The following is an 11,879-nucleotide window of genomic DNA, read 5'->3' as shown; positions in this document are numbered from 1 at the left end:
TTAACCCACTGAGCCACCCAGGCGCCCTGAAAACTCATCTTTCAATTCCACAGAGACCTCTGTGTATAGGGGTTCACTGGGCCTTGTGGGGACAATCCAAGCCAAAGGACCCCTGGGGTACATGAGACTCATACAGCAAAAGAAGAACTGGCCCAAGTCTCCAAAGAAAACAGAAAAAAAAAGAAGAAGAAAAAAAGACATGCAAAACATGGGTGCCAGCTCTGAGCCTCGGCTGTCCTGGTCACAGGAAGCTCTTGCTACACAAGGTCCTGGAGACAGGAGATATCCGAGTCCCTGTGACCCCAGGGCCTAGTGGAAGAAGGTTCCACTGAAGGGACAAGGACAAGGGAGGAGTGATGACAACCCAGCAGAGGTGTGACCATGTCAAAGCCCAGGATGCACTGAGCACAGGCTGGGCACAGTCCTCTCCACGCTGGCTCTTCAGTCTCTCCTGTCCCCACCCCCAGAGAAAGCTCAGCAAACATGAAGATCTGGGAAGGTTCTCTGTTGATTTCCATTTCCACTCTCACACGTTAGGGATCCCCCCCCCTTTTTTTAAAGATTTTATTTATTTATTTGACAGACAGAGATCACAAGTAGGCAGTGAGGCAGGCAGAGAGAGGGGGAAGCAGGCTCCCTGCTGAGCAGAGAGCCCGATGCGGGGCTCGATTCCAGGACCCTGAGATCAGGACCTGAGCCCAAGGCAGAGGCTTAACCCACTGAGCCACCCAGGCGCCCCCCCCCCTTTTTTTTTTAAGTAGCCCATCAAGCCCTCCTGGCAAAAGCTGAAGAAAACAAATTCACATCGAAAGCTTTAATTTCAATGATAGAGTAAGAGCAGCAGCTCCTTGGGACACGAAGCCCCCACAGGGATGGACAGGGCCCACGCCCCCTCTGCTGGTACTGGAGAGCAGATGAGGGAGGAGAATGCAAGAGGGGGGAGGGAAAGAGATGGGGGAGAGAGGAAGGGAGGTGGAGGGAGGGGAATGAGAGGGAAAGGGGAAGAGGGGGAGGGGAAGAAGAAGGGGGAGGGGAAGAGGAAGGGAGGGAAGGCAATGGTGACGACGGAGTGGGGCTCCCTACAGCCAGGCCAGGGCATGCAGATGGAGAAATACCTCAGGGTGTAAGACCCTGCCGGAGCGGAGGGGCTGAGACCTCCCCTGACCCGGGGCCGGGCCAGTGGCCCAGGTGGAGGCGGCCGGAAGGACAGGGCACCGAGTTGGGGAGAACAGGGCGCAGGCAGGGAGGGACGCGGGAGCACAGACGGGGGCGGGGGCGGGGCCGGGGGCAGCTGGGAGTCTGGGGCTAGGGCAGCGGAAAGGCGCCTTCCCCGGGGGTCCCGACTCCCCGCCCCGCGGTCCCGTCGCTCTGGCCCGGCAGAGGGGCCCTTTCCTCCCGCCCGGCACTCACCAGCCCAGGTCTACGTCACGGCCAAGGCCCCCAGATAGGCAACAGGGCCCCTGAATTCAGACCCTCAGCGTCTGAGATGTAGCTGAGTCCCTGTGGGTCTGCTAAAGACTTTAGAACCCTGAACCTCTGTGCTGCTGATTGGCTTCGTCAGAAACCAGACACCCAATGGGAGTGCGAAATGGGGCTGCGTCATGAGTATCCAGGCAGAAGGACCCGACACAGGCTGTGAGAGGGAGAAGTGAAACCAGAGGAGAATGGGGCTCCCCAGAACTAGAGCTTCGCTATACCACCCCTGCTCTCGCTCCTAGGACCCTGATGACCAGTCCCTTTGGGGGTCTGTGAGACTTTTCCCTGACCGCTCTCCTCCTGCAAGGTAATCAGGTGATAACTTTGCAATCCTGTCTTCCTGAGTCCTGGCGTAGGGGCTCTGAGGAAACCTGGCAGAGACCCTCCGGTTGGACTCAGCCCCTTTTCTCCGCTCTCCTCTGTCCTTTCCGGAATATTTACTGAACTGTACTTTTACCTCCCACCCCTTCCCTCTCTCCCCCTGGACTCTTCTAGAAGAAAACTCGCCCCAGGGCACCTCTGCTACCAGAGACTGAGCTGCCCTGGGAACAGAGATGGAGGGACAGGGCTTTCTCTTTACAGCTAGCGAAGCTGTGTCTGGTGCACCAGCTGGAGATTCCCACTGAACCCAGTTTCCTTTTTGTGGATCCACGGTAATAGTAGCACAGTCTTGCTAACCCCTGAACATCAGCAGTCTAGTCTGTGAAAGTGATTTTGGCCCCTTCCCACAGAAATGGGACCATACAGCACAGCAGTCAGATTCACAAATCTCTTCAGTTTCCCCAAACAATAGATCAGTGACTGCTGTGTTCTGAAATTATCTTTATTCCCTGGCCCCGAGATTGTCTGTGCGAGTCCTGGACATACCCTCAGTGCAGGGACACAGAATTGTTATTGTGTATTTCAGCTGGAAGACTGTCTAGGCTTGGATAACCTGGAAGTGGCAAGTGTTCAGTGCAGTAGAAATGCCCTTCCCCAGTGTCCATGCATTGCCTGTGTGCGAGTACAGACCTAAGGCAGGGGCATGGTTATTGGGGCTCTAGGTATTATCGGATTATCATAAGGAAGCAACTGGTTTTCAGGCAGCCTCACAGAGAGTAGTTAATACCAAATGCACAGAATATCTTGCTAAGCCCTTTAAAATAATAGGTATTGGGGCGCCTGGGTGGCTCAGTGGGTTAAGCCGCTGCCTTCGGCTCAGGTCATGATCTCAGGGTCCTGGGATCGAGTCCCGCGTCAGGCTCTCTGCTCAGCAGGGAGCCTGCTTCCCTCTCTCTCTCTTTCTCTCTGCCTGCCTCTCCATCTACTTGTGATCTCTCTCTGTCAAATAAATAAATAAAATCTTTAAAAAAAAATAAAATAAAATAATAGGTATTAAAAATCTATATAACAATGTATTTAAATCTGAGAATTCCACTGTTTTAGAATTTGTTCCCTCTGCTTCTCTCCCTCATCCTGTATCTCCAGCCCTTTCTGTGTCTCTCTCATCCTTCAGGCCCTCTCCTCCTCTTAGTGTCCACCATCTCTCACTCCTGAACTGGGGCCCTGGTGCCTCCCCATCACTTGCCACCCAGGGCCCTTGTCCTCACAGGGGTCAGCGATCCTACTGATGTGAGTCAGCTCAGGTCATGTCTTCACTGAAAATGCTCCAGTGGCTCCGTCTCATTCTTGGGAAGCCTCTAGAATATAAGACACACGAGCCCAAGACTTTGGGCTGTTTCGGTGAAATCTATATCCTCAACATAGAAAGACATTCCTGATCCGTAGTAGGCACTAAATTAATTGTTGTTGAATGAATGAATGAAATATGACTGTATTTGAACTTAATTCATCACATAAAAATCACAAAGGCTGAGTTCCCCATTTCTTTGCCAGCTGGAATGGTCCCCATGCCCCGTGCCCACAAAAATGGCATTTTTGCCAGTCTGTCCTCCATTTTCAAAGCCAACAATTCAAATTGAACCCCTATCACACTTTGAATCTTTTTCCTTAGGAAGAACCCAGTCCTTTTAAAAACTCACTTGAGAGAGGAAGGCAAGATGGCAGAGGAGCAGGGGACCCTATTTAAACTGGTTCCCTGAATTTAGCTGGATATCTATCAAGCCATTTTGAACACCATGAAATCAACCTGAGATGTAAGAATATATATCTGGATTTCTATAAGCAAAAAGCATCTGCATTTGGCAAGGTAGGAAGGGCAGAATCATGAATCTGTGGGGTGATATAGGAAGATAAACAGAAGTGGGAGGAGCCACCATAAGCTGGTGCCTGGAAAGTGATATAACACCTGAGGGCAAAATCAGAGTCCTTGGAAATCTGCTCTAGTAAGAGACACCCCTCCCTGAGGGAGGCTTTGGAAATGAAAAGGCAGAATTCCAGGTAGAGCATCGTGGTCTCAGGATACAGGGTCCACAGAGCAAAAGGGAATTCCTGAGATGGTGGAGGGCCTGAGCACTGGAGCCAAGAAGTGGCCAATGAGAGCAGGAAGGGACTTGCAACTAGGATCCCCAGAAACCCACGAAACTAGAACCTAACCAGGAGGGTCGATAGCCTCTCTTGCCTTAAATAGCATGAAAAATTCTGGAAACAGTGCCCACGAAAGAGCAAAAACTTGCAGAGCAGTAGGACAGAACCAGACCGGACTCTGCAGCCAACCGCCCCCCCCCGCAACCCTTTGTGAGCACAAGGCCAGAGTTGTTTGTGGTTTGAAAGCTCAAAAAGCATAGATACACCCGGGCCCTGAAAACACTTCTGAAAGAGTGGGTGTGGGTGCTCACTGTGGGAAGCTACGGTTTTCACTGGCACAAGCAAAAGTGGAGACTGTTTGCCCTTGAGAGTTTACTAAAGAGGGCCGACTGCAATTTTTCTGTTCTGTGCTAGAGGTTTGGCTGCAGCCATTTTTGCTCTGATCCCCTGAAGAAGTGCAGAAAGCCCCCAGGGAACAAAAGAGGCCCAGAAGACTGGTTTCCACTAAGCCAATCCCCAGACTGGGGTAGGGGGGCAACTCCGCCCAGGTTGGGTTACCTGAGAAACTGCACTGGCAGGCCCCTCCCCCCGAAGACAAGCTGGAAGAACAGGTGGATGACAATCCTATGGATACTATAAGACTGTAAAATCCCCCCCAATAAAAGGGAAAATTATACATTGAGCTCCAGGTGTGGCCTCACGAGCTCCAGGTGTGGCCTCACGATTTGTTTGCTTTTCAGATACAATTTTCCCTTTCTTTTCTTTCTTCCCGCCCCCACTTTCTCATGCCGTTTTCCCCTGCTGTATTTTTCCTTATAACTTCGCATTTCAACTAGGTGTCTATTAAACCAACTCATCTTTTCATAGATGCTTCTTAACTTGTATTTCTACACACCTATTTTTTTTATAGAAATATGCTTTATTTTAGCCCATTTTTCACTCTACTCAGTTTTATCTTTTTATATATACAAGTTTTACATTCCTAGTGATTTGGGGACATAGTGTCCTCTAACACACAGACCAATATACACCCAGGAACAACTGAAACTCCCGGTTTTGTCCACACTGAGAGATAATAACTCCCCTCCCCTACTTTTTCCTTTATTTACTAGTTTATATATGTATATATATATATATATATATATATATATATATGTATATTTTCAGTGGTGAAACCTGACCACCTTGGGTTTTGCTAGGATGCATCTGCCTTGGATCGTGGTTGGTATTTGGGGCTCTGTCCATTTATTCAACCATCCATCAACAGAATGACTAGGAGGAGGAACTCCCAATAAAGAAAAGAACCAGAGGCAAGGTCCTCTGCCACAGAACTAATAGATGTAGATATAAGCAAGATATCAGAGACAGACTTCAAGATAGGAATCTTGAAGTCAATAGTTAGGCTTCAAAAGCATTAGTGACAATATAGAATCTCTAAGGACAGAAATGAGATCTAATCACACTGAACTAAAAAATGTTATGAATGAATGCAGTCTAAACTAAATATTCTAACAGCCAGGGTAAATGAAACAGAAGAATGAATTCATGAGCTAGAAGATGAGCTGATAAAAAGGAAGGAAAGTGAAGAAGAAAGGGATAGGCAGCTAGTGGCACATGAAATTAGACTTAGATCAATGACGCCATGAAATGTCAGAATTATTGGGATCCCTGAAGAGGTGGAGGGAGAGAGAGGACTAGAAGGTATATTTGAGCAAATTGTAGCTGAGAACTTCCCTAATCTGGGAAGAGAAACAAGCATTCGAGTCCAAGAAGCAGAGAGGATCCCTCCCAAAATCAATAAAAATTGATCAACTCCCCAACATGTAATAGTGAAGCTTGCAAATCTTAGAGCCCAGAAAGCTATCCTTAGAGCACTCCTTATGTACAGACTCCTTATGTACAGTGAGAGGAACATCAGAATAAGATCAGACCTGTCCACAGAGACCTGGCAAACCAGAAAGGGCTGATAGGACATATTCAGGGTATTAAATGAAAAGAACATGCAGAAACTGAAAGAATAGTGACCACCAAGCCAGCCTACAAGAAATATTAAAGGGGATTTTGTAAACCAAGAGAAACCCCAAGAGTCACAAAGACCAGAAAGAAAAAGAAAACCTACAGAAACATATAGGCAATACAATGGCACTAAATTCATATCTTTCAATAGTTACTCCTAATGTGAGTGGACAAAATGCTCACATCAAGGGACACCAAATGTCAGGTTGGATAAAAAACCAGGACCCATCCATATGCTGTCTACAAGAGATTCATTTTGAACCTAAAGACACATCCATATTGAAAATAAGGGGATGGAGAACAATGTACCATGCCAATGGACCTCAAAACAAAACTGGGGTAGCAACTGTCATATCAGAAAAATTAGAGTTTAAACCAAAGACTGTAGTAAGAGGTGTAGAGGGACATTATATCATACTTAAAGAGTCTATCCAGCAAGAGCAGCTAACAATTGTAAATATCTATGCCCCCAACATGAGATCAGCCAATTATATAATCTAATTAATAAATAAAATAAAGATGTATAGATGGCAATACATTATTAGTAGGAGACCTCAACACTCCACTCACAGCAATGGACAGATCATCTAAGCAGAAGTTCAACAAAGAAAGGAGAGCTTTGAATGATGTATTGGACCAGATGGCCTTTGTAGATATACACATAACATTCCATCCTAAAACAAAATAATATTCATTCTTCTCGAATGCACATGGAAATTTCTTCAGAATAGACCACATACTGGGTCACAAATCAGGTCTCAATGGATACCAAAAGATTGATATTATCTCCTACATATTTTCACACCACAATGCTGTGAAACTGGAACTCAACCACAAGAAGAATTTTGGAAGGAACTCAAACACTTGGAAGTTAAGGAGCATCATGCTAAAGAATGATTAGGTCAAACAGGAAATTAAAGAAGAACTTAGACAATTCATGGAAACTAATGAAAATGAAAACACATCGGTCCAAAACCTATGAGATATTGCAAAGGCCGTCCTAAGAGGGAAATACATGGCCATCAAAGCCTCTCTCAAAAAATTAGAAAAATACCCAATGAACACCTAAAGGATCTGGGGAAAGAACAGCAAATAAAGGCTAAACCAAGCAGGAGAAGAGAAATAATGAATATTAGACAGGAATCTATGAAATAGAAACCAGAAAAACAGTAGAAACTAGAAGCTGGTTCTTTGAAAGAATTAATAAGATCAATAAACCACTGGCCCGACTTACTGAAAAGAAAAGGGAAAGGACCCAAATTAATAAAATCATGAATGAGAGGGTAGAGATCATGACTAACACCAAAGAAATGGAAGCAATTATTTTTTAATAGAAACAATTATTAGAAATTGTTACCAGCAACTATATGCCAACAAATTAAGCAACTTAGAAGAAATGGACACATTCCTGGAAACGTATAAACTACCAGGACTGAAACAGGAAGAAATAGAGAATCTGAACAGACCGATGACCAGCAAGGAAATTGAAGCAGTTATCAAAAAAGTCCTAATAAACAAGAGTCCAGGGCCAGATGGCTTCCCAGGGGAATTCTACCTAACACTTGAAGAAGAAGAAATAATACCTATTCTCCTGAAGTTGTTTCAAAAAGTAGAAATAAGAAAAGAAAAGAAAAAAAAACTTCCAAGCTCATTCCATGAGGCCAGCATTACCTTGATCCCTAAGACAAAGATGTCATCAAAAAGGAGAACTACAGGGGCACCTGGGTGGCTCAGTGGGTTAAAGCCTCTGCTCCTGAGAGGTCATGATCCCAGGGTCCTGGGATCAAGCCCTGCATCGGCTCTCTGCTCGGCAGGGAGACTGCTTCCCTCTCTCTCTGCCTGCCTCTCTGCCTACTTGTGATCTCTGTCTGTCAAATAAATAAAATCTTAAAAAAAAAGAGAACTACAGACCAATATCCCTGATGAACCTGGATGCCAAAATGCTCAACAAGATCCTAGCCAATAGGATCCAACAGTACCTTAGAAGGATTATACACTATGACCAGGTGAGATTTATTCCCGGGCTGCAAGTGTGGTTCAACATTCAGAAATCAATCAACCTGACAGATAACATTAATAAAAGAAAGATAAGAACCAATCGATGCAGAGAAAGCATTTGACAAAATATAGCATCCTTTCTGATTAAAATTCTTGAAAGTAGAGAAATAGAGGGACCATCTCTAATATCATAAAAGCCATCTATGAAACACCCACAGTGAATATCATTCTTAATGGGGAAAAACTGAGAGCTTTCCCCTTAAGGTCAGGAACATGTCAGGGTTGCACACTCTCACCATTATTGTTCAGCATAGTACTAGAAATCCTAGCCTCAGCAATTAGATGACAAATAGATATAAAAGGCATTCAAATTGGCAAAGAAGTCAAACTCTCTCTTCACAGATGACATGACACTTTATGTGGAAAACCCAAAAGACCCCATCCCCAAATTACTAGAATTCATACAGCAATTCAGCAATGTGGCAGGATACAAAATCAATGCACTGAAATCAGTTGTATTTCTGTACACTAACAATGTGACTAAAGAAAGAGAAATTAAGGAATGGATTCCATTTACAATAGCACCAAAAACCCTAAGATACCTAGGAATAAACCTAACCGAAGAGGTAAAGGATCTATACTCTAGAAACTACAGAACACTTACGAAAGAAACTGAGAAAGACACAAGGAAATGGAAAAACATTCCATGCTCATGAATTGGAAGAATAAACATTGTGAATATGTCTATGCTGCCCAGAGCAATCTACGCTTAAAGCCATCCTTATCAAAGTGCCATCAGCAGGGGCACCTTGGTGGCTCAGTGGGTTAAGGCTTCTGCCTTCAGCTCAGGTCATGATCCTAGGGTCCTGGGATTGAGCCCCGAATTGGGCTCTCTGCTCAGCGGGGAGCCTGCTTCCCTGCCTCTCTCTCTGCCTGCCTCTCTGCCTACTTGTGATCTCTGTCTGTCAAATAAATAAATAAAATCTAAAAGAAAAAAAATTTTTTTTAAATGCCATCGACATTCTTCATAGAGTTAGAACAAATAATTTTAAAATTTCTATGGAACCAGAAAAGACCGCAAATCACCAGGGGCATGTTGATAAAGAAAACCAAAGCTTGGGCCATCACAATACTTGAGTTCAAGCTATATTACAAAGCTATGATCATCAAGACAGCATTGTTCTGGCACAAAAGCAGACATATATATCAATGGAACAGAATATAGAGTCCAAAAATCAATCCTCTCAACTCTATGGCCAACTAACAATCTTCAACAAATCAGGAAAGAATATCCAAGGGGAAAAAGACAGTCTCTTCAACAAATGGTGCTGGGGAAATTGGACAGCCACATTCAGAAGAATGAAACTAAACCATTCTCTTACACCAAACACAAAAATAAACTGGTTGGAAGACCTAGATGTAGGACAGGAGTCCATCAAAATCCTAAAGGAGAACATAGGCAGTAATCTCTTCGACAGTGGCCACAGCAACTTCTTTCAAGACACATCTCTGAAAGCAAGGGAAACAAAAGCAAAAATGAACTTTTGGGACTTCATCAAGATAAATGGCTTTTGCACAACAAAGAAAACAGTCAACAAAACTAAGAGGCAATCCATGGAATAGAAGATATTTGCAAATAACATTTCAGATAAAGGGCTGATATCAAAGATCTATAAAGAACTTCTCAAACTCAACACCCAAAACAAAAACCAAATAATCCAGTCACGAAATGGGCAGAAAACATGAACAGACCCTTCTCCAAAGAAGACATTCAAATGGCTAACAGACACATGAAAAAATGTTCAACATCTCTAACTAACAGGGAAATACAGATCAAAATCATGAGACACTACCTTACACCAGCTAGAATGGACAAAATTAACAAGACAGGAAAAAGTGTTGGCAAGGTTGTGGAGAAAGGGCACCCTCTTACACTGTTGGTGGGAATGCAACCTGGTACAGCCACTCTGGAAAACAGTATCAATGTTCCTCAAAATGTTAAGAAATATAGCTACCCTATGATCCAGTGATTGCACTACTAGGTATTTACCCCAAATATACAGATGTAGTGAAAAGAAGGGCCACACGCACCCCAATGTTCATAACAGCAATGTCCACCATAGCCAAACTGCAGAAGGAACAAAGATGCCTTTCAACAGAGGAATGGATAAAAAAGATGTGATACATAAATAGAATGGAGTGTTAGTCATCAGAGACGATGAATACCCATCATTTGCTTCAACATGGATGGAACTGGAGGGGATTATTCTAAGTGAAATAAGCCAAGCAGAGAAAGATAATTATCATATGGTTTCCCTCATATGTGTAACATAAGGAATAGCGTGGAGGAAAGGAAGAGAAAACTGGGGAAGGGAGAGAAAACTGAATGGGAAGAGATCAGAGAGAGAGACAAACCATGAGAGATTCTGGACTCCAGGAAACAAACTGAGGGTTTCAGAAGGGAGGAGGGTGAGGGGATGGAATGACCAGGTGATGGGTATTAAGGAGGGCACATGCTGGAATGAGCACTAGGTGTTATATGCAACTAACAAATCATTGAACACTACAAAAAAAAAAGTATGATGTACCATATGCTGGCTAATGAACATAATTTTAAAAATTAAAGGCAAATAAATAAATAAATAAATAAATAAAGACACACCTGATCAGGAGAGTCTAAGACAGGGGAATCTCTCTGTCTTAAAGTCAGCTGATTTGAAGACTTATATCTGCAAGGTTCCTGCCCAGCTGCACCTACATCAGTGTTTGATTGAATAACTAGGGGAAGAGGTACTTATTGGAGGCCCTTCATCCAAACTGCCTGTCATGGAACTCCCACCATGCGGTGTCTGTCTCTTCATTGATATTAATGTTATTCCCATTGACATTAATAAGCCAACTCTAGGACATCTGTCCCTGCCATGATCTCTGCCCTGTAGAGGAAAATACCCTCAAATTTCTTAGTGATGTCCTGTTCCCTATTGCCAGCACCTTACTGATGACTTTCAGGAAAGATGAGTCTTCTGGATCCTCCTGTGGAACATAATCCTTTGGGGGTCTTCTGGCCTCACATAATACCTGCATTCTCCATGTCCACTTCCTCCAGCTTCTTTATTCCATGTTTTACTGTCTCTTTACTAGGGCAACTAAATCATGTCTACCTTGTGGAGAGTTGGAAACCACTTTCCCAGTCCATGTAGAGCTAACCCAATGGTGAGATTGCCCCATGTCCTAGGCTCCTGGATAAACCCACACCCTGAAAAGTGGCCCCAGTAAATGCATTTTTCCCTCTCCAGCCTAACATTCTGGTCCCCTGATCAAGCACCCTCAGAATCCAATCCCAGAGAGGCTGCTCATGCTCCTACACATGCATGCTGGGTAGCTCTTGCAAAGCTGCTGAGTGGATACCATTTGCAACTAGGGATGAAACTTCTGCACCATCTTCCAGCACAGGAAGTGTTAATAGAGAAGGGCAAGCCTCCTCAGTGTGTCTAGAGGATCCTGAAGGACATCTACTGGGAGAACCTTGATCTAGTTTGCATGCTTTTGGATTTTCCCCACAGGGGCACTGACTGTCACATCACAGGTATGCCATGGATGACTGTCCAAACCTCTCAAGAGTTCTTCCACTCTTCCAATTATATCTTCAGCTGCCATTCAACTCTGTGTGCCCTTCCTCTGCAGGACATGGCTACTTCCATGAGATGTTGCAGAGGCTTTCTCGTCTAGCCACTCATTGCTTGTTAACAGCCCTCAGATCTTTGTTAACAGCTTCATGATCCTTCTATGAGGCATCAGTACTCTCAGCAGTAAGCTGCCACCTCCACTGATTCTGAGGGCACCACCCTCCCCAATATTTTCCACAGGCTTCTGTCATCCCACCTGCCATAGCTTTCCCCCAGACCAGGACAGTTTTTCAGCTC

The 11,879-nt window shown here is 44.5% G+C and overlaps 1 pseudogene; it reads left to right on the top strand.

Moving 5' to 3' along the window:
• The first annotated feature begins 7,880 nt into the window (after nucleotides 1-7,880).
• LOC111152410 overlaps nucleotides 7,881-11,879 on the top strand; it is a 64,256-nt pseudogene continuing 60,257 nt past the window's right edge.

This window comes from Enhydra lutris, unplaced genomic scaffold, assembly GCF_002288905.1.
Source record: "Enhydra lutris kenyoni isolate GAN:26980312 unplaced genomic scaffold, ASM228890v2 scaffoldscaffold28, whole genome shotgun sequence".
Taxonomy (NCBI): domain Eukaryota; kingdom Metazoa; phylum Chordata; class Mammalia; order Carnivora; family Mustelidae; genus Enhydra; species Enhydra lutris.
The sequence above is the reverse complement of the archived record's forward strand: the minus strand, read 5'-3'. Positions and strand labels throughout refer to the sequence as shown.